At 43.5% G+C, this 18,728-nt stretch overlaps 9 non-coding genes across 9 annotated transcripts; all 9 read right to left on the bottom strand.

The window, feature by feature from the left end:
• Nucleotides 1-1,781: 1,781 nt before the first annotated feature.
• TRNAL-CAG (transfer RNA leucine (anticodon CAG)) lies at nt 1,782-1,864 on the bottom strand. Its single transcript has one exon. It is a non-coding gene; the product is annotated as a tRNA-Leu (tRNA).
• A 1,739-nt stretch (nt 1,865-3,603) lies between these two features.
• TRNAL-AAG (transfer RNA leucine (anticodon AAG)) lies at nt 3,604-3,687 on the bottom strand. The gene has a single exon. It is a non-coding gene; the product is annotated as a tRNA-Leu (tRNA).
• Nucleotides 3,688-3,878: 191 nt separating this feature from the next.
• On the bottom strand, nt 3,879-3,961 carry TRNAL-CAG (transfer RNA leucine (anticodon CAG)). Its single transcript has one exon. It is a non-coding gene; the product is annotated as a tRNA-Leu (tRNA).
• Nucleotides 3,962-4,593: 632 nt separating this feature from the next.
• On the bottom strand, nt 4,594-4,676 carry TRNAL-UAG (transfer RNA leucine (anticodon UAG)). Its single transcript has one exon. It is a non-coding gene; the product is annotated as a tRNA-Leu (tRNA).
• A 5,482-nt stretch (nt 4,677-10,158) lies between these two features.
• Nucleotides 10,159-10,241, bottom strand: TRNAL-CAG (transfer RNA leucine (anticodon CAG)). The gene has a single exon. It is a non-coding gene; the product is annotated as a tRNA-Leu (tRNA).
• A 632-nt stretch (nt 10,242-10,873) lies between these two features.
• On the bottom strand, nt 10,874-10,956 carry TRNAL-UAG (transfer RNA leucine (anticodon UAG)). Its single transcript has one exon. It is a non-coding gene; the product is annotated as a tRNA-Leu (tRNA).
• Nucleotides 10,957-12,253: 1,297 nt separating this feature from the next.
• On the bottom strand, nt 12,254-12,336 carry TRNAL-CAG (transfer RNA leucine (anticodon CAG)). The gene has a single exon. It is a non-coding gene; the product is annotated as a tRNA-Leu (tRNA).
• Nucleotides 12,337-12,968: 632 nt separating this feature from the next.
• On the bottom strand, nt 12,969-13,051 carry TRNAL-UAG (transfer RNA leucine (anticodon UAG)). Its single transcript has one exon. It is a non-coding gene; the product is annotated as a tRNA-Leu (tRNA).
• Nucleotides 13,052-18,532: 5,481 nt separating this feature from the next.
• On the bottom strand, nt 18,533-18,615 carry TRNAL-CAG (transfer RNA leucine (anticodon CAG)). The gene has a single exon. It is a non-coding gene; the product is annotated as a tRNA-Leu (tRNA).
• Between the last annotated feature and the right edge of the window lie 113 nt (nt 18,616-18,728).

Raw genomic sequence — 18,728 nt, 5'->3', positions numbered from 1 at the left:
CTTGGCTAGCTAAAGCAAATTCAACAAGGAATTTCAATGTCACAACATAGGGTGGAATACGCAAATCTAAGCAGCCCCTGATCACAGCCCTGAGGAAATTGCCGTAAGTGAGCTGGAGTCCAACTGTCTACCAGATGCTAGGCATTCTTCCATATTTGCATGGCCTGTCTGGCCAGGGCATACAAGAGCATGACTCTTCCAGATGAGCTCTTACATGGGTCCTATGCTCATATAGTAGGGACTGCACTTTGTCAGCAAGACTTTATACAACCGAAATATATGAGAAACTCCAGCTCTCTTGACTAGATGAGGACGGAATCACATCCCAGGTGAAGACCAACAGATGCAACTTCCATCAGATGTTAACCTGAAAAAGGAGATTATATCTCCAAAAGTCATGTCAGAAGTGGGATTCGAACCCACGCCTCCAGAGGAGACTGCGGCCTAAACACAGATCCTTAGACCACTCGGCCATCCTGACAGTGCAGAGTCTTAAGAAATGTATAAAAGTCACTCAGAAATTTCTGCCTCCATGCAAGCCTGAAATAATTTAAACCTTCAAACACAAGGTGCAACTTTATGCACAGGACAATAAACACAGAAGATCACATGTGAAAGCATTTCATTTCACAGGTGTACAATTTTTATGCTTTTAGAATACCTCATACCTCTCACCAGCTATTTAGGGTCCTGTATCCTACTCACAAAATTACCTTGCCTGCGACCTCTCTCTCTACACAAACAACTACTGCACAGGAAGTAGGAAGGCAGAAGGTGGGGCATATTATGCAAATGTATGCTGTCATTGTGCCTTGCAGATTCATGCAGGATTTCTAGATCCTTGCTGGATACAAGAGAGCAGACCTTGTTTCAGATCAACTGTCCCTAGCAGGGAACGTCTGAGCACATGCAGTCTTTTGCTCTCTAGCCCCTGGCCTGGGACTCACCCTCACTGGCTGAGGCGTGAATTTCTGCATACCAACGTTGCATAGATGGTACGTTTGTGGTCGGTTTGGGATGGGTGGGAGGTCAAAAGCAGGGAAAAGTATGTCGCCGTCACTTCTAGTCTCCTCTTCTAGGCCTACCTGCCGTTCACTCACTCTGTCTTTGTTTCATTCTCTCCTTCCTCAACACCCCTTCTCACTCACTCGCTCTATCACTTGTGCTCTTTCCCCTTGCTCTGCATTTCATAGTGGAAACATCCCTTGAATGGAGCATTAGAAAATGAGGTTACATAAAATTAACAATCTACTTATTGGAAACCAAAAATATCACAAGACTGAATGTAACCCATTTCATTAATAAAAGGGACTTTTTAATCACCCCCCCAAAAAACACATAAAGCACCACGAGTGCTAGAAGAATATTATACGAGCTTGAAGACAGAATTGGGCAAATTCATTTGCAGTTGAAACTGAAGTTTGTTACTTATTTAGATATTATATGCACTGCCAATTTTTAGCTGAGATTCTAAAAGAACTCAGAGACAAAATGGACTTAAAGTTTTGTCAGAAGTGGGATTCGAACCCACGTCTCCAGGAGAGACTGTGGCCTTAACACAGCACCTTAGACCACTCGGCCATCCTGACCACATTTTGCTTGATCATCTACAGAGAGGGAAAGATATTGTGAACCAAAAAAAGCACACATCTTAGGTCATGAGTGGCTAGAGCAAGAAAAAAACTCACTGCACTTTTCCAAGTAGACAACCATATAAGCCCATGTGAGGGAAATGATCTGATTTTTTCTCTCTCAAGAAAAAAGTAGAGGAAACACACAATTGTCAGAAGTGGGATTTGAACCCACGCCTCGAGAAGAGACTGCGTCCTGAACGCAGCGCCTTAGACCACTCGGCCATCCTGACTTGCATTTGTGGAACCTTCCACAGGCCAGACAGCCTTGCAAGTGGGGTACCGAAAAGGCATGCCCTCAATTTATTTATCCTATTATAAGTACTTCCAACAGATCTTTGAACAATCCATAGAGAGCAGTACCTATGAAGAACTCTTTAGACCTTTAAGGCGTACAAAGAGAAAGTGCTATTAACCAGCCACTTGAACGGCCCAAAGCTGCTTTGAAATTGAGTCAACAGCCACCTCTTGGCTAGCTAAAGCAAATTCAACAAGGAATTTCAATGTCACAACATAGGGTGGAATACGCAAATCTAAGCAGCCCCTGATCACAGCCCTGAGGAAATTGCCGTAAGTGAGCTGGAGTCCAACTGTCTACCAGATGCTAGGCATTCTTCCATATTTGCATGGCCTGTCTGGCCAGGGCATACAAGAGCATGACTCTTCCAGATGAGCTCTTACATGGGTCCTATGCTCATATAGTAGGGACTGCACTTTGTCAGCAAGACTTTATACAACCGAAATATATGAGAAACTCCAGCTCTCTTGACTAGATGAGGACGGAATCACATCCCAGGTGAAGACCAACAGATGCAACTTCCATCAGATGTTAACCTGAAAAAGGAGATTATATCTCCAAAAGTCATGTCAGAAGTGGGATTCGAACCCACGCCTCCAGAGGAGACTGCGGCCTAAACACAGATCCTTAGACCACTCGGCCATCCTGACAGTGCAGAGTCTTAAGAAATGTATAAAAGTCACTCAGAAATTTCTGCCTCCATGCAAGCCTGAAATAATTTAAACCTTCAAACACAAGGTGCAACTTTATGCACAGGACAATAAACACAGAAGATCACATGTGAAAGCATTTCATTTCACAGGTGTACAATTTTTATGCTTTTAGAATACCTCATACCTCTCACCAGCTATTTAGGGTCCTGTATCCTACTCACAAAATTACCTTGCCTGCGACCTCTCTCTCTACACAAACAACTACTGCACAGGAAGTAGGAAGGCAGAAGGTGGGGCATATTATGCAAATGTATGCTGTCATTGTGCCTTGCAGATTCATGCAGGATTTCTAGATCCTTGCTGGATACAAGAGAGCAGACCTTGTTTCAGATCAACTGTCCCTAGCAGGGAACGTCTGAGCACATGCAGTCTTTTGCTCTCTAGCCCCTGGCCTGGGACTCACCCTCACTGGCTGAGGCGTGAATTTCTGCATACCAACGTTGCATAGATGGTACGTTTGTGGTCGGTTTGGGATGGGTGGGAGGTCAAAAGCAGGGAAAAGTATGTCGCCGTCACTTCTAGTCTCCTCTTCTAGGCCTACCTGCCGTTCACTCACTCTGTCTTTGTTTCATTCTCTCCTTCCTCAACACCCCTTCTCACTCACTCGCTCTATCACTTGTGCTCTTTCCCCTTGCTCTGCATTTCATAGTGGAAACATCCCTTGAATGGAGCATTAGAAAATGAGGTTACATAAAATTAACAATCTACTTATTGGAAACCAAAAATATCACAAGACTGAATGTAACCCATTTCATTAATAAAAGGGACTTTTTAAGCACCCCCCAAAAAACACATAAAACACCACGAGTGCTAGAAGAATATTATACGAGCTTGAAGACAGAATTGGGCAGATTCATTTGCAGTTGAAACTGAAGTTTGTTACTTATTCAGATATTATATGCACTGCCAATTTTTAGCTGAGATTCTAAAAGAACTCAGAGACAAAATGGACTTAAAGTTTTGTCAGAAGTGGGATTCGAACCCACGCCTCCAGGAGAGACTGCGGCCTTAACGCAGCGCCTTAGACCACTCGGCCATCCTGAACACATGTTGCTTTATCATCAACAGAGAGGAAAAGATATTGTGAACCAAAAAAAGCACACATCTTAGGCCATGAGTGGCTAGAGCAAGAAAAAAACTCACTGCACTTTTCCAAGTAGACAACCATATAAGCCCATGTGAGGGAAATGATCTGATTTTTTCTGTCTCAAGAAAAAAGTAGAGTAAACACACAATTGTCAGAAGTGGGATTTGAACCCACGCCTCAAGAAGAGACTACAACCTGAATGCAGCGCCTTAGACCACTCGGCCATCCTGACTTGCATGTGTGGAACCTTCCACAGGCCAGACAGCCATGCAAGTGGGGTACCGAAAAGGCATGCCCTCAATTTATTTATCCTATTATAAGTACTTCCAACAGATCTTTGAACAATCCATAGAGAGCAGTACCTATGAAGAACTCTTTAGACCTTTAAGGCGTACAAAGAGAAAGTGCTATTCACCAGCCACTTGAACGGCCCAAAGCTGCTTTGAAATTGAGTCAACAGCCACCTCTTGGCTAGCTAAAGCAAATTCACCAAGGAATTTCAATGTCACAACATAGGGTGGAATACGCAAATCTAAGCAGCCCCTGATCACAGCCCTGAGGAAATTGCCGTAAGTGTGCTGGAGTCCAACTGTCTACCAGATGCTAGGCATTCTTCCATATTTGCATGGCCTGTCTGGCCAGGGCATACAAGAGCATGACTCTTCCAGATGAGCTCTTACATGGGTCCTATGCTCACATAGTAAGGACTGCACTTTGTCAGCAAGACTTTATACAACCGAAATATATGAGAAACCCCAGCTCTCTTGACTAGATGAGGACGGAATCACATCCCAGGTGAAGACCAACAGATGCAACTTCCATCAGATGTTAACCTGAAAAAGGAGATTATATCTCCAAAAGTCATGTCAGAAGTGGGATTTGAACCCACGCCTCCAGAGGAGACTGCAGCCTAAACACAGCACCTTAGACCACTCGGCCATCCTGACAGTGCAGAGTCTTAAGAAATGTATAAAAGTCACTCAGAAATTTCTGCCTCCATGCAAGCCTGAAATAATTTAAACCTTCAAACACAAGGTGCAACTTTATGCACAGGACAATAAACACAGAAGATCACATGTGAAAGCATTTCATTTCACAGGTGTACAATTTTTATGCTTTTAGAATACCTCATACCTCTCACCAGCTATTTAGGGTCCTGTATCCTACTCACAAAATTACCTTGCCTGCGACCTCTCTCTCTACATAAACAACTACTGCACAGGAAGTAGGAAGGCAGAAGGTGGGGCATATTATGCAAATGTATGCTGTTAATGTGCCTTGCAGATTCATGCAGGATTTCTAGATCCTTGCTGGATACAAGAGAGCAGACCTTGTTTCAGATCAACTGTCCCTAGCAGGGAACGTCTGAGCACATGCAGTCTTTTGCTCTCTAGCCCCTGGCCTAGGACTCACCCTCACTGGCTGAGGCGTGAATTTCTGCATACCAACGTTGCATAGATGGTACGTTTGTGGTCGGTTTGGGATGGGTGGAAGGTCAAAAGCAGGGAAAAGTATGTCGCCTTCACTTCTAGTCTCCTCTTCTAGGCCTACCTGCCGTTCACTCACTCTGTCTTTGTTTCATTCTCTCCTTCCTCAACACCCCTTCTAACTCACTTGCTCTTTCCCGTTGCTCTGCATTTCATAGTGGAAACATCTCTTGAATGGAGCATTAGAAAATGAGGTTACATAAAATTAACAATCTACTTATTGGAAACCAAAAATATCACAAGACTGAATGTAACCCATCTCATTAATAAAAGGGACTTTTTAAGCACTCCCCAAAAAACACATACAACACCACGAGGGCTAGAAGAATATTATACGAGCTTGAAGACAGAATTGGGCAAATTAATTTGCAGTTGAAACTGAAGTTTGTTATTTATTCAGATATTATAAGCACTGCCAATTTTTAGCTGAGATTCTAAAAGAACTCAGAGACAAAATGGACTTAAAGGTTTGTCAGAAGTGGGATTCGAACCCACGCCTCCAGGAGAGACTGCGGTCTTAACGCAGCGCCTTAGACCACTCGGGCATCCTGAGCACATGTTGCTTGATCATCAACAGAGAGGGAAAGATATTGTGAACCAAAAAAAGCACACATCTTAGGCCATGAGTGGCTAGAGCAAGAAAAAAACTCACTGCACTTTTCCAAGTAGACAACCATATAAGCCCATGTGAGGGAAATTATCTGATTTTTTCTCTCTCAAGAAAAAAGTAGAGTAAACACACAATTGTCAGAAGTGAGATTTGAACCCACACCTCCAGAAGAGACTATAACCTGAACGCAGCGCCTTAGACAACTCGGCCATCCTGTCTTGCATTTGTGGAACCTTCCACAGGCCAGACAGCCATGCAAGTGGGGTACCGAAAAGGCATGCCCTCAATTTATTTATCCTATTATAAGTACTTCCAACAGATCTTTGAACAATCCATAGAGAGCAGTACCTATGAAGAACTCTTTAGACCTTTAAGGCGTACAAAGAGAAAGTGCTATTCACCAGCCACTTGAACGGCCCAAAGCTGCTTTGAAATTGAGTCAACAGCCACCTCTTGGCTAGCTAAAGCAAATTCAACAAGGAATTTCAATGTCACAACATAGGGTGGAATACGCAAATCTAAGCAGCCCCTGATCACAGCCCTGAGGAAATTGCCGTAAGTGTGCTGGAGTCCAACTGTCTACCAGATGCTAGGCATTCTTCCATATTTGCATGGCCTGTCTGGCCAGGGCATACAAGAGCATGACTCTTCCAGATGAGCTCTTACATGGGTCCTATGCTCACATAGTAAGGACTGCACTTTGTCAGCAAGACTTTATACAACCGAAATATATGAGAAACCCCAGCTCTCTTGACTAGATGAGGACGGAATCACATCCCAGGTGAAGACCAACAGATGCAACTTCCATCAGATGTTAACCTGAAAAAGGAGATTATATCTCCAAAAGTCATGTCAGAAGTGGGATTTGAACCCACGCCTCCAGAAGAAACTGCAGCCTAAACACAGCGCCTTAGACCACTCGGCCATCCTGACAGAGCAGAGTCTTAAGAAATGTATAAAAGTCACTCAGAAATTTCTGCCTCCATGCAAGCCTGAAATAATTTAAACCTTCAAACACAAGGTGCAACTTTATGCACAGGACAATAAACACAGAAGATCACATGTGAAAGCATTTCATTTCACAGGTGTACAATTTTTATGCTTTTAGAATACCTCATACCTCTCACCAGCTATTTAGGGTCCTGTATCCTACTCACAAAATTACCTTGCCTGCGACCTCTCTCTCTACACAAACAACTACTGCACAGGAAGTAGGAAGGCAGAAGGTGGGGCATATTATGCAAATGTATGCTGTCAATGTGCCTTGCAGATTCATGCAGGATTTCTAGATCCTTGCTGGATACAAGAGAGCAGACCTTGTTTCAGATCAACTGTCCCTAGCAGGGAACGTCTGAGCACATGCAGTCTTTTGCTCTCTAGCCCCTGGCCTGGGACTCACCCTCACTGGCTGAGGCGTGAATTTCTGCGATACCAACGTTGCATAGATGGTACGTTTGTGGTTGGTTTGGGATGGGTGGAAGGTCAAAAGCAGGGAAAAGTATGTCGCCTTCACTTCTAGTCTCCTCTTCTAGGCCTACCTGCCGTTCACTCACTCTGTCTTTGTTTCATTCTCTCCTTCCTCAACACCCCTTCTCACTCACTCGCTCTATCACTTGTGCTCTTTCCCCTTGCTCTGCATTTCATAGTGGAAACATCTCTTGAATGGAGCATTAGAAAATGAGGTTACATAAAATTAACAATCTACTTATTGGAAACCAAAAATATCACAAGACTGAATGTAACCCATTTCAATAATAAAAGGGACTTTTTAATCACCCCCCCAAAAAACACATAAAGCACCACGAGTGCTAGAAGAATATTATACGAGCTTGAAGACAGAATTGGGCAAATTCATTTGCAGTTGAAACTGAAGTTTGTTACTTATTTAGATATTATATGCACTGCCAATTTTTAGCTGAGATTCTAAAAGAACTCAGAGACAAAATGGACTTAAAGTTTTGTCAGAAGTGGGATTCGAACCCACGTCTCCAGGAGAGACTGTGGCCTTAACACAGCACCTTAGACCACTCGGCCATCCTGACCACATGTTGCTTGATCATCTACAGAGAGGGAAAGATATTGTGAACCAAAAAAAGCACACATCTTAGGTCATGAGTGGCTAGAGCAAGAAAAAAACTCACTGCACTTTTCCAAGTAGACAACCATATAAGCCCATGTGAGGGAAATGATCTGATTTTTTCTCTCTCAAGAAAAAAGTAGCGGAAACACACAATTGTCAGAAGTGGGATTTGAATCCACGCCTCGAGAAGAGACTGCGTCCTGAACGCAGCGCCTTAGACCACTCGGCCATCCTGACTTGCATTTGTGGAACCTTCCACAGGCCAGACAGCCATGCAAGTGGGGTACCGAAAAGGCATGCCCTCAATTTATTTATCCTATTATAAGTACTTCCAACAGATCTTTGAACAATCCATAGAGAGCAGTACCTATGAAGAACTCTTTAGACCTTTAAGGCGTACAAAGAGAAAGTGCTATTAACCAGCCACTTGAACGGCCCAAAGCTGCTTTGAAATTGAGTCAACAGCCACCTCTTGGCTAGCTAAAGCAAATTCAACAAGGAATTTCAATGTCACAACATAGGGTGGAATACGCAAATCTAAGCAGCCCCTGATCACAGCCCTGAGGAAATTGCCGTAAGTGAGCTGGAGTCCAACTGTCTACCAGATGCTAGGCATTCTTCCATATTTGCATGGCCTGTCTGGCCAGGGCATACAAGAGCATGACTCTTCCAGATGAGCTCTTACATGGGTCCTATGCTCATATAGTAGGGACTGCACTTTGTCAGCAAGACTTTATACAACCGAAATATATGAGAAACTCCAGCTCTCTTGACTAGATGAGGACGGAATCACATCCCAGGTGAAGACCAACAGATGCAACTTCCATCAGATGTTAACCTGAAAAAGGAGATTATATCTCCAAAAGTCATGTCAGAAGTGGGATTCGAACCCACGCCTCCAGAGGAGACTGCGGCCTAAACACAGATCCTTAGACCACTCGGCCATCCTGACAGTGCAGAGTCTTAAGAAATGTATAAAAGTCACTCAGAAATTTCTGCCTCCATGCAAGCCTGAAATAATTTAAACCTTCAAACACAAGGTGCAACTTTATGCACAGGACAATAAACACAGAAGATCACATGTGAAAGCATTTCATTTCACAGGTGTACAATTTTTATGCTTTTAGAATACCTCATACCTCTCACCAGCTATTTAGGGTCCTGTATCCTACTCACAAAATTACCTTGCCTGCGACCTCTCTCTCTACACAAACAACTACTGCACAGGAAGTAGGAAGGCAGAAGGTGGGGCATATTATGCAAATGTATGCTGTCATTGTGCCTTGCAGATTCATGCAGGATTTCTAGATCCTTGCTGGATACAAGAGAGCAGACCTTGTTTCAGATCAACTGTCCCTAGCAGGGAACGTCTGAGCACATGCAGTCTTTTGCTCTCTAGCCCCTGGCCTGGGACTCACCCTCACTGGCTGAGGCGTGAATTTCTGCATACCAACGTTGCATAGATGGTACGTTTGTGGTCGGTTTGGGATGGGTGGGAGGTCAAAAGCAGGGAAAAGTATGTCGCCGTCACTTCTAGTCTCCTCTTCTAGGCCTACCTGCCGTTCACTCACTCTGTCTTTGTTTCATTCTCTCCTTCCTCAACACCCCTTCTCACTCACTCGCTCTATCACTTGTGCTCTTTCCCCTTGCTCTGCATTTCATAGTGGAAACATCCCTTGAATGGAGCATTAGAAAATGAGGTTACATAAAATTAACAATCTACTTATTGGAAACCAAAAATATCACAAGACTGAATGTAACCCATTTCATTAATAAAAGGGACTTTTTAATCACCCCCCCAAAAAACACATAAAGCACCACGAGTGCTAGAAGAATATTATACGAGCTTGAAGACAGAATTGGGCAAATTCATTTGCAGTTGAAACTGAAGTTTGTTACTTATTTAGATATTATATGCACTGCCAATTTTTAGCTGAGATTCTAAAAGAACTCAGAGACAAAATGGACTTAAAGTTTTGTCAGAAGTGGGATTCGAACCCACGTCTCCAGGAGAGACTGTGGCCTTAACACAGCACCTTAGACCACTCGGCCATCCTGACCACATGTTGCTTGATCATCTACAGAGAGGGAAAGATATTGTGAACCAAAAAAAGCACACATTTTAGGTCATGAGTGGCTAGAGCAAGAAAAAAACTCACTGCACTTTTCCAAGTAGACAACCATATAAGCCCATGTGAGGGAAATGATCTGATTTTTTCTCTCTCAAGAAAAAAGTAGAGCAAACACACAATTGTCAGAAGTGGGATTTGAACCCACGCCTCGAGAAGAGACTGCGACCTGAACGCAGCGCCTTAGACCACTCGGCCATCCTGACTTGCATTTGTGGAACCTTCCACAGGCCAGACAGCCATGCAAGTGGGGTACCGAAAAGGCATGCCCTCAATTTATTTATCCTATTATAAGTACTTCCAACAGATCTTTGAACAATCCATAGAGAGCAGTACCTATGAAGAACTCTTTAGACCTTTAAGGCGTACAAAGAGAAAGTGCTATTAACCAGCCACTTGAACGGCCCAAAGCTGCTTTGAAATTGAGTCAACAGCCACCTCTTGGCTAGCTAAAGCAAATTCAACAAGGAATTTCAATGTCACAACATAGGGTGGAATACGCAAATCTAAGCAGCCCCTGATCACAGCCCTGAGGAAATTGCCGTAAGTGAGCTGGAGTCCAACTGTCTACCAGATGCTAGGCATTCTTCCATATTTGCATGGCCTGTCTGGCCAGGGCATACAAGAGCATGACTCTTCCAGATGAGCTCTTACATGGGTCCTATGCTCATATAGTAGGGACTGCACTTTGTCAGCAAGACTTTATACAACCGAAATATATGAGAAACTCCAGCTCTCTTGACTAGATGAGGACGGAATCACATCCCAGGTGAAGACCAACAGATGCAACTTCCATCAGATGTTAACCTGAAAAAGGAGATTATATCTCCAAAAGTCATGTCAGAAGTGGGATTCGAACCCACGCCTCCAGAGGAGACTGCGGCCTAAACACAGCGCCTTAGACCACTCGGCCATCCTGACAGTGCAGAGTCTTAAGAAATGTATAAAAGTCACTCAGAAATTTCTGCCTCCATGCAAGCCTGAAATAATTTAAACCTTCAAACACAAGGTGCAACTTTATGCACAGGACAATAAACACAGAAGATCACATGTGAAAGCATTTCATTTCACAGGTGTACAATTTTTATGCTTTTAGAATACCTCATACCTCTCACCAGCTATTTAGGGTCCTGTATCCTACTCACAAAATTACCTTGCCTGCGACCTCTCTCTCTACACAAACAACTACTGCACAGGAAGTAGGAAGGCAGAAGGTGGGGCATATTATGCAAATGTATGCTGTCATTGTGCCTTGCAGATTCATGCAGGATTTCTAGATCCTTGCTGGATACAAGAGAGCAGACCTTGTTTCAGATCAACTGTCCCTAGCAGGGAACGTCTGAGCACATGCAGTCTTTTGCTCTCTAGCCCCTGGCCTGGGACTCACCCTCACTGGCTGAGGCGTGAATTTCTGCATACCAACGTTGCATAGATGGTACGTTTGTGGTCGGTTTGGGATGGGTGGGAGGTCAAAAGCAGGGAAAAGTATGTCGCCGTCACTTCTAGTCTCCTCTTCTAGGCCTACCTGCCGTTCACTCACTCTGTCTTTGTTTCATTCTCTCCTTCCTCAACACCCCTTCTCACTCACTCGCTCTATCACTTGTGCTCTTTCCCCTTGCTCTGCATTTCATAGTGGAAACATCCCTTGAATGGAGCATTAGAAAATGAGGTTACATAAAATTAACAATCTACTTATTGGAAACCAAAAATATCACAAGACTGAATGTAACCCATTTCATTAATAAAAGGGACTTTTTAAGCACCCCCCAAAAAACACATAAAACACCACGAGTGCTAGAAGAATATTATACGAGCTTGAAGACAGAATTGGGCAGATTCATTTGCAGTTGAAACTGAAGTTTGTTACTTATTCAGATATTATATGCACTGCCAATTTTTAGCTGAGATTCTAAAAGAACTCAGAGACAAAATGGACTTAAAGTTTGGTCAGAAGTGGGATTCGAACCCACGCCTCCAGGTGAGACTGCGGCCTTAACGCAGCACCAGACCACTCGGCCATCCTGAACACATGTTGCTTTATCATCAACAGAGAGGAAAAGATATTGTGAACCAAAAAAAGCACACATCTTAGGCCATGAGTGGCTAGAGCAAGAAAAAAACTCACTGCACTTTTCCAAGTAGACAACCATATAAGCCCATGTGAGGGAAATGATCTGATTTTTTCTCTCTCAAGAAAAAAGTAGAGTAAACACACAATTGTCAGAAGTGGGATTTGAACCCACGCCTCAAGAAGAGACTACAACCTGAATGCAGCGCCTTAGACCACTCGGCCATCCTGACTTGCATGTGTGGAACCTTCCACAGGCCAGACAGCCATGCAAGTGGGGTACCGAAAAGGCATGCCCTCAATTTATTTATCCTATTATAAGTACTTCCAACAGATCTTTGAACAATCCATAGAGAGCAGTACCTATGAAGAACTCTTTAGACCTTTAAGGCGTACAAAGAGAAAGTGCTATTCACCAGCCACTTGAACGGCCCAAAGCTGCTTTGAAATTGAGTCAACAGCCACCTCTTGGCTAGCTAAAGCAAATTCACCAAGGAATTTCAATGTCACAACATAGGGTGGAATACGCAAATCTAAGCAGCCCCTGATCACAGCCCTGAGGAAATTGCCGTAAGTGTGCTGGAGTCCAACTGTCTACCAGATGCTAGGCATTCTTCCATATTTGCATGGCCTGTCTGGCCAGGGCATACAAGAGCATGACTCTTCCAGATGAGCTCTTACATGGGTCCTATGCTCACATAGTAAGGACTGCACTTTGTCAGCAAGACTTTATACAACCGAAATATATGAGAAACCCCAGCTCTCTTGACTAGATGAGGACGGAATCACATCCCAGGTGAAGACCAACAGATGCAACTTCCATCAGATGTTAACCTGAAAAAGGAGATTATATCTCCAAAAGTCATGTCAGAAGTGGGATTTGAACCCACGCCTCCAGAGGAGACTGCAGCCTAAACACAGCACCTTAGACCACTCGGCCATCCTGACAGTGCAGAGTCTTAAGAAATGTATAAAAGTCACTCAGAAATTTCTGCCTCCATGCAAGCCTGAAATAATTTAAACCTTCAAACACAAGGTGCAACTTTATGCACAGGACAATAAACACAGAAGATCACATGTGAAAGCATTTCATTTCACAGGTGTACAATTTTTATGCTTTTAGAATACCTCATACCTCTCACCAGCTATTTAGGGTCCTGTATCCTACTCACAAAATTACCTTGCCTGCGACCTCTCTCTCTACATAAACAACTACTGCACAGGAAGTAGGAAGGCAGAAGGTGGGGCATATTATGCAAATGTATGCTGTCAATGTGCCTTGCAGATTCATGCAGGATTTCTAGATCCTTGCTGGATACAAGAGAGCAGACCTTGTTTCAGATCAACTGTCCCTAGCAGGGAACGTCTGAGCACATGCAGTCTTTTGCTCTCTAGCCCCTGGCCTAGGACTCACCCTCACTGGCTGAGGCGTGAATTTCTGCATACCAACGTTGCATAGATGGTACGTTTGTGGTCGGTTTGGGATGGGTGGAAGGTCAAAAGCAGGGAAAAGTATGTCGTTTTCACTTCTAGTCTCCTCTTCTAGGCCTACCTGCCGTTCACTCACTCTGTCTTTGTTTCATTCTCTCCTTCCTCAACACCCCTTCTAACTCACTTGCTCTTTCCCGTTGCTCTGCATTTCATAGTGGAAACATCTCTTGAATGGAGCATTAGAAAATGAGGTTACATAAAATTAACAATCTACTTATTGGAAACCAAAAATATCACAAGACTGAATGTAACCCATCTCATTAATAAAAGGGACTTTTTAAGCACTCCCCAAAAAACACATACAACACCATGAGGGCTAGAAGAATATTATACGAGCTTGAAGACAGAATTGGGCAAATTAATTTGCAGTTGAAACTGAAGTTTGTTATTTATTCAGATATTATAAGCACTGCCAATTTTTAGCTGAGATTCTAAAAGAACTCAGAGACAAAATGGACTTAAAGGTTTGTCAGAAGTGGGATTCGAACCCACGCCTCCAGGAGAGACTGCGGTCTTAACGCAGCGCCTTAGACCACTCGGGCATCCTGAGCACATGTTGCTTGATCATCAACAGAGAGGGAAAGATATTGTGAACCAAAAAAAGCACACATCTTAGGCCATGAGTGGCTAGAGCAAGAAAAAAACTCACTGCACTTTTCCAAGTAGACAACCATATAAGCCCATGTGAGGGAAATTATCTGATTTTTTCTCTCTCAAGAAAAAAGTAGAGTAAACACACAATTGTCAGAAGTGAGATTTGAACCCACACCTCCAGAAGAGACTATAACCTGAACGCAGCGCCTTAGACAACTCGGCTATCCTGTCTTGCATTTGTGGAACCTTCCACAGGCCAGACAGCCATGCAAGTGGGGTACCGAAAAGGCATGCCCTCAATTTATTTATCCTATTATAAGTACTTCCAACAGATCTTTGAACAATCCATAGAGAGCAGTACCTATGAAGAACTCTTTAGACCTTTAAGGCGTACAAAGAGAAAGTGCTATTCACCAGCCACTTGAACGGCCCAAAGCTGCTTTGAAATTGAGTCAACAGCCACCTCTTGGCTAGCTAAAGCAAATTCAACAAGGAATTTCAATGTCACAACATAGGGTGGAATACGCAAATCTAAGCAGCCCCTGATCACAGCCCTGAGGAAATTGCCGTAAGTGTGCTGGAGTCCAACTGTCTACCAGATGCTAGGCATTCTTCCATATTTGCATGGCCTGTCTGGCCAGGGCATACAAGAGCATGACTCTTCCAGATGAGCTCTTACATGGGTCCTATGCTCACATAGTAAGGACTGCACTTTGTCAGCAAGACTTTATACAACCGAAATATATGAGAAACCCCAGCTCTCTTGACTAGATGAGGACGGAATCACATCCCAGGTGAAGACAAACAGATGCAACTTCCATCAGATGTTAACCTGAAAAAGGAGATTATATCTCCAAAAGTCATGTCAGAAGTGGGATTTGAACCCACGCCTCCAGAAGAAACTGCAGCCTAAACACAGCGCCTTAGACCACTCGGCCATCCTGACAGTGCAGAGTCTTAAGAAATGTATAAAAGTCACTCAGAAATTTCTGCCTCCATGCAAGCCTGAAATAATTTAAACCTTCAAACACAAGGTGCAACTTTATGCACAGGACAATAAACACAGAAGATCACATGTGAAAGCATTTCATTTCACAGGTGTACAATTTTTATGCTTTTAGAATACCTCATACCTCTCACCAGCTATTTAGGGTCCTGTATCCTACTCACAAAATTACCTTGCCTGCGACCTCTCTCTCTACACAAACAACTACTGCACAGGAAGTAGGAAGGCAGAAGGTGGGGCATATTATGCAAATGTATGCTGTCAATGTGCCTTGCAGATTCATGCAGGATTTCTAGATCCTTGCTGGATACAAGAGAGCAGACCTTGTTTCAGATCAACTGTCCCTAGCAGGGAACGTCTGAGCACATGCAGTCTTTTGCTCTCTAGCCCCTGGCCTGGGACTCACCCTCACTGGCTGAGGCGTGAATTTCTGCATACCAACGTTGCATAGATGGTACGTTTGTGGTCGGTTTGGGATGGGTGGGAGGTCAAAAGCAGGGAAAAGTATGTCGCCTTCACTTCTAGTCTCCTCTTCTAGGCCTACCTGCCGTTCACTCACTCTGTCTTTGTTTCATTCTCTCCTTCCTCAACACCCCTTCTCACTCACTCGCTCTATCACTTGTGCTCTTTCCCCTTGCTCTGCATTTCATAGTGGAAACATCTCTTGAATGGAGCATTAGAAAATGAGGTTACATAAAATTAACAATCTACTTATTGGAAACCAAAAATATCACAAGACTGAATGTAACCCATTTCATTAATAAAAGGGACTTTTTAATCACCCCCCCAAAAAACACATAAAGCACCACGAGTGCTAGAAGAATATTATACGAGCTTGAAGACAGAATTGGGCAAATTCATTTGCAGTTGAAACTGAAGTTTGTTACTTATTTAGATATTATATGCACTGCCAATTTTTAGCTGAGATTCTAAAAGAACTCAGAGACAAAATGGACTTAAAGTTTTGTCAGAAGTGGGATTCGAACCCACGTCTCCAGGAGAGACTGTGGCCTTAACACAGCACCTTAGACCACTCGGCCATCCTGACCACATGTTGCTTGATCATCTACAGAGAGGGAAAGATATTGTGAACCAAAAAAAGCACACATCTTAGGTCATGAGTGGCTAGAGCAAGAAAAAAACTCACTGCACTTTTCCAAGTAGACAACCATATAAGCCCATGTGAGGGAAATGATCTGATTTTTTCTCTCTCAAGAAAAAAGTAGAGGAAACACACAATTGTCAGAAGTGGGATTTGAATCCACGCCTCGAGAAGAGACTGCGTCCTGAACGCAGCGCCTTAGACCACTCGGCCATCCTGACTTGCATTTGTGGAACCTTCCACAGGCCAGACAGCCATGCAAGTGGGGTACCGAAAAGGCATGCCCTCAATTTATTTATCCTATTATAAGTACTTCCAACAGATCTTTGAACAATCCATAGAGAGCAGTACCTATGAAGAACTCTTTAGACCTTTAAGGCGTACAAAGAGAAAGTGCTATTAACCAGCCACTTGAACGGCCCAAAGCTGCTTTGAAATTGAGTCAACAGCCACCTCTTGGCTAGCTAAAGCAAATTCAACAAGGAATTTCAATGTCACAACATAGGGTGGAATACGCAAATCTAAGCAGCCCCTGATCACAGCCCTGAGGAAATTGCCGTAAGTGAGCTGGAGTCCAACTGTCTACCAGATGTTAGGCATTCTTCCATATTTGCATGGCCTGTCTGGCCAGGGCATACAAGAGCATGACTCTTCCAGATGAGCTCTTACATGGGTCCTATGCTCATATAGTAGGGACTGCACTTTGTCAGCAAGACTTTATACAACCGAAATATATGAGAAACTACAGCTCTCTTGACTAGATGAGGACGGAATCACATCCCAGGTGAAGACCAACAGATGCAACTTCCATCAGATGTTAACCTGAAAAAGGAGATTATATCTCCAAAAGTCATGTCAGAAGTGGGATTCGAACCCACGCCTCCAGAGGAGACTGCGGTCTAAACACAGATCCTTAGACCACTCGGCCATCCTGACAGTGCAGAGTCTTAAGAAATGTATAAAAGTCACTCAGAAATTTCTGCCTCCATGCAAGCCTGAAATAATTTAAACCTTCCAACACAAGGTGCAACTTTATGCACAGGACAATAAACACAGAAGATCACATGTGAAAGCATTTCATTTCACAGGTGTACAATTTTTATGCTTTTAGAATACCTCATACCTCTCACCAGCTATTTAGGGTCCTGTATCCTACTCACAAAATTACCTTGCCTGCGACCTCTCTCTCTACACAAACAACTACTGCACAGGAAGTAGGAAGGCAGAAGGTGGGGCATATTATGCAAATGTATGCTGTCATTGTGCCTTGCAGATTCATGCAGGATTTCTAGATCCTTGCTGGATACAAGAGAGCAGACCTTGTTTCAGATCAACTGTCCCTAGCAGGGAACGTCTGAGCACATGCAGTCTTTTGCTCTCTAGCCCCTGGCCTGGGACTCACCCTCACTGGCTGAGGCGTGAATTTCTGCATACCAACGTTGCATAGATGGTACGTTTGTGGTCGGTTTGGGATGGGTGGGAGGTCAAAAGCAGGGAAAAGTATGTCGCCGTCACTTCTAGTCTCCTCTTCTAGGCCTACCTGCCGTTCACTCACTCTGTCTTTGTTTCATTCTCTCCTTCCTCAACACCCCTTCTCACTCACTCGCTCTATCACTTGTGCTCTTTCCCCTTGCTCTGCATTTCATAGTGGAAACATCCCTTGAATGGAGCATTAGAAAATGAGGTTACATAAAATTAACAATCTACTTATTGGAAACCAAAAATATCACAAGACTGAATGTAACCCATTTCATTAATAAAAGGGACTTTTTAATCACCCCCCCAAAAAACACATAAAGCACCACGAGTGCTAGAAGAATATTATACGAGCTTGAAGACAGAATTGGGCAAATTCATTTGCAGTTGAAACTGAAGTTTGTTACTTATTTAGATATTATATGCACTGCCAATTTTTAGCTGAGATTCTAAAAGAACTCAGAGACAAAATGGACTTAAAGTTTTGTCAGAAGTGGGATTCGAACCCACGTCTCCAGGAGAGACTGTGGCCTTAACACAGCACCTTAGACCACTCGGCCATCCTGACCACATGTTGCTTGATCATCTACAGAGAGGGAAAGATATTGTGAACCAAAAAAAGCACACATCTTAGGTCATGAGTGGCTAGAGCAAGAAAAAAACTCACTGCACTTTTCCAAGTAGACAACCATATAAGCCCATGTGAGGGAAATGATCTGATTTTTTCTCTCTCAAGAAAAAAGTAGAGGAAACACACAATTGTCAGAAGTGGGATTTGAACCCACGCCTCGAGAAGAGACTGCGTCCTGAACGCAGCGCCTTAGACCACTCGGCCATCCTGACTTGCATTTGTGGAACCTTCCACAGGCCAGACAGCCATGCAAGTGGGGTACCGAAAAGGCATGCCCTCAATTTATTTATCCTATTATAAGTACTTCCAACAGATCTTTGAACAA

This window comes from Lissotriton vulgaris, chromosome 8, assembly GCF_964263255.1.
Source record: "Lissotriton vulgaris chromosome 8, aLisVul1.2, whole genome shotgun sequence".
NCBI classification, from domain to species: Eukaryota; Metazoa; Chordata; class Amphibia; order Caudata; family Salamandridae; genus Lissotriton; species Lissotriton vulgaris.
Note: the sequence above shows the minus strand (reverse complement) of the source record. Positions and strands in the feature narration are given on the sequence as shown.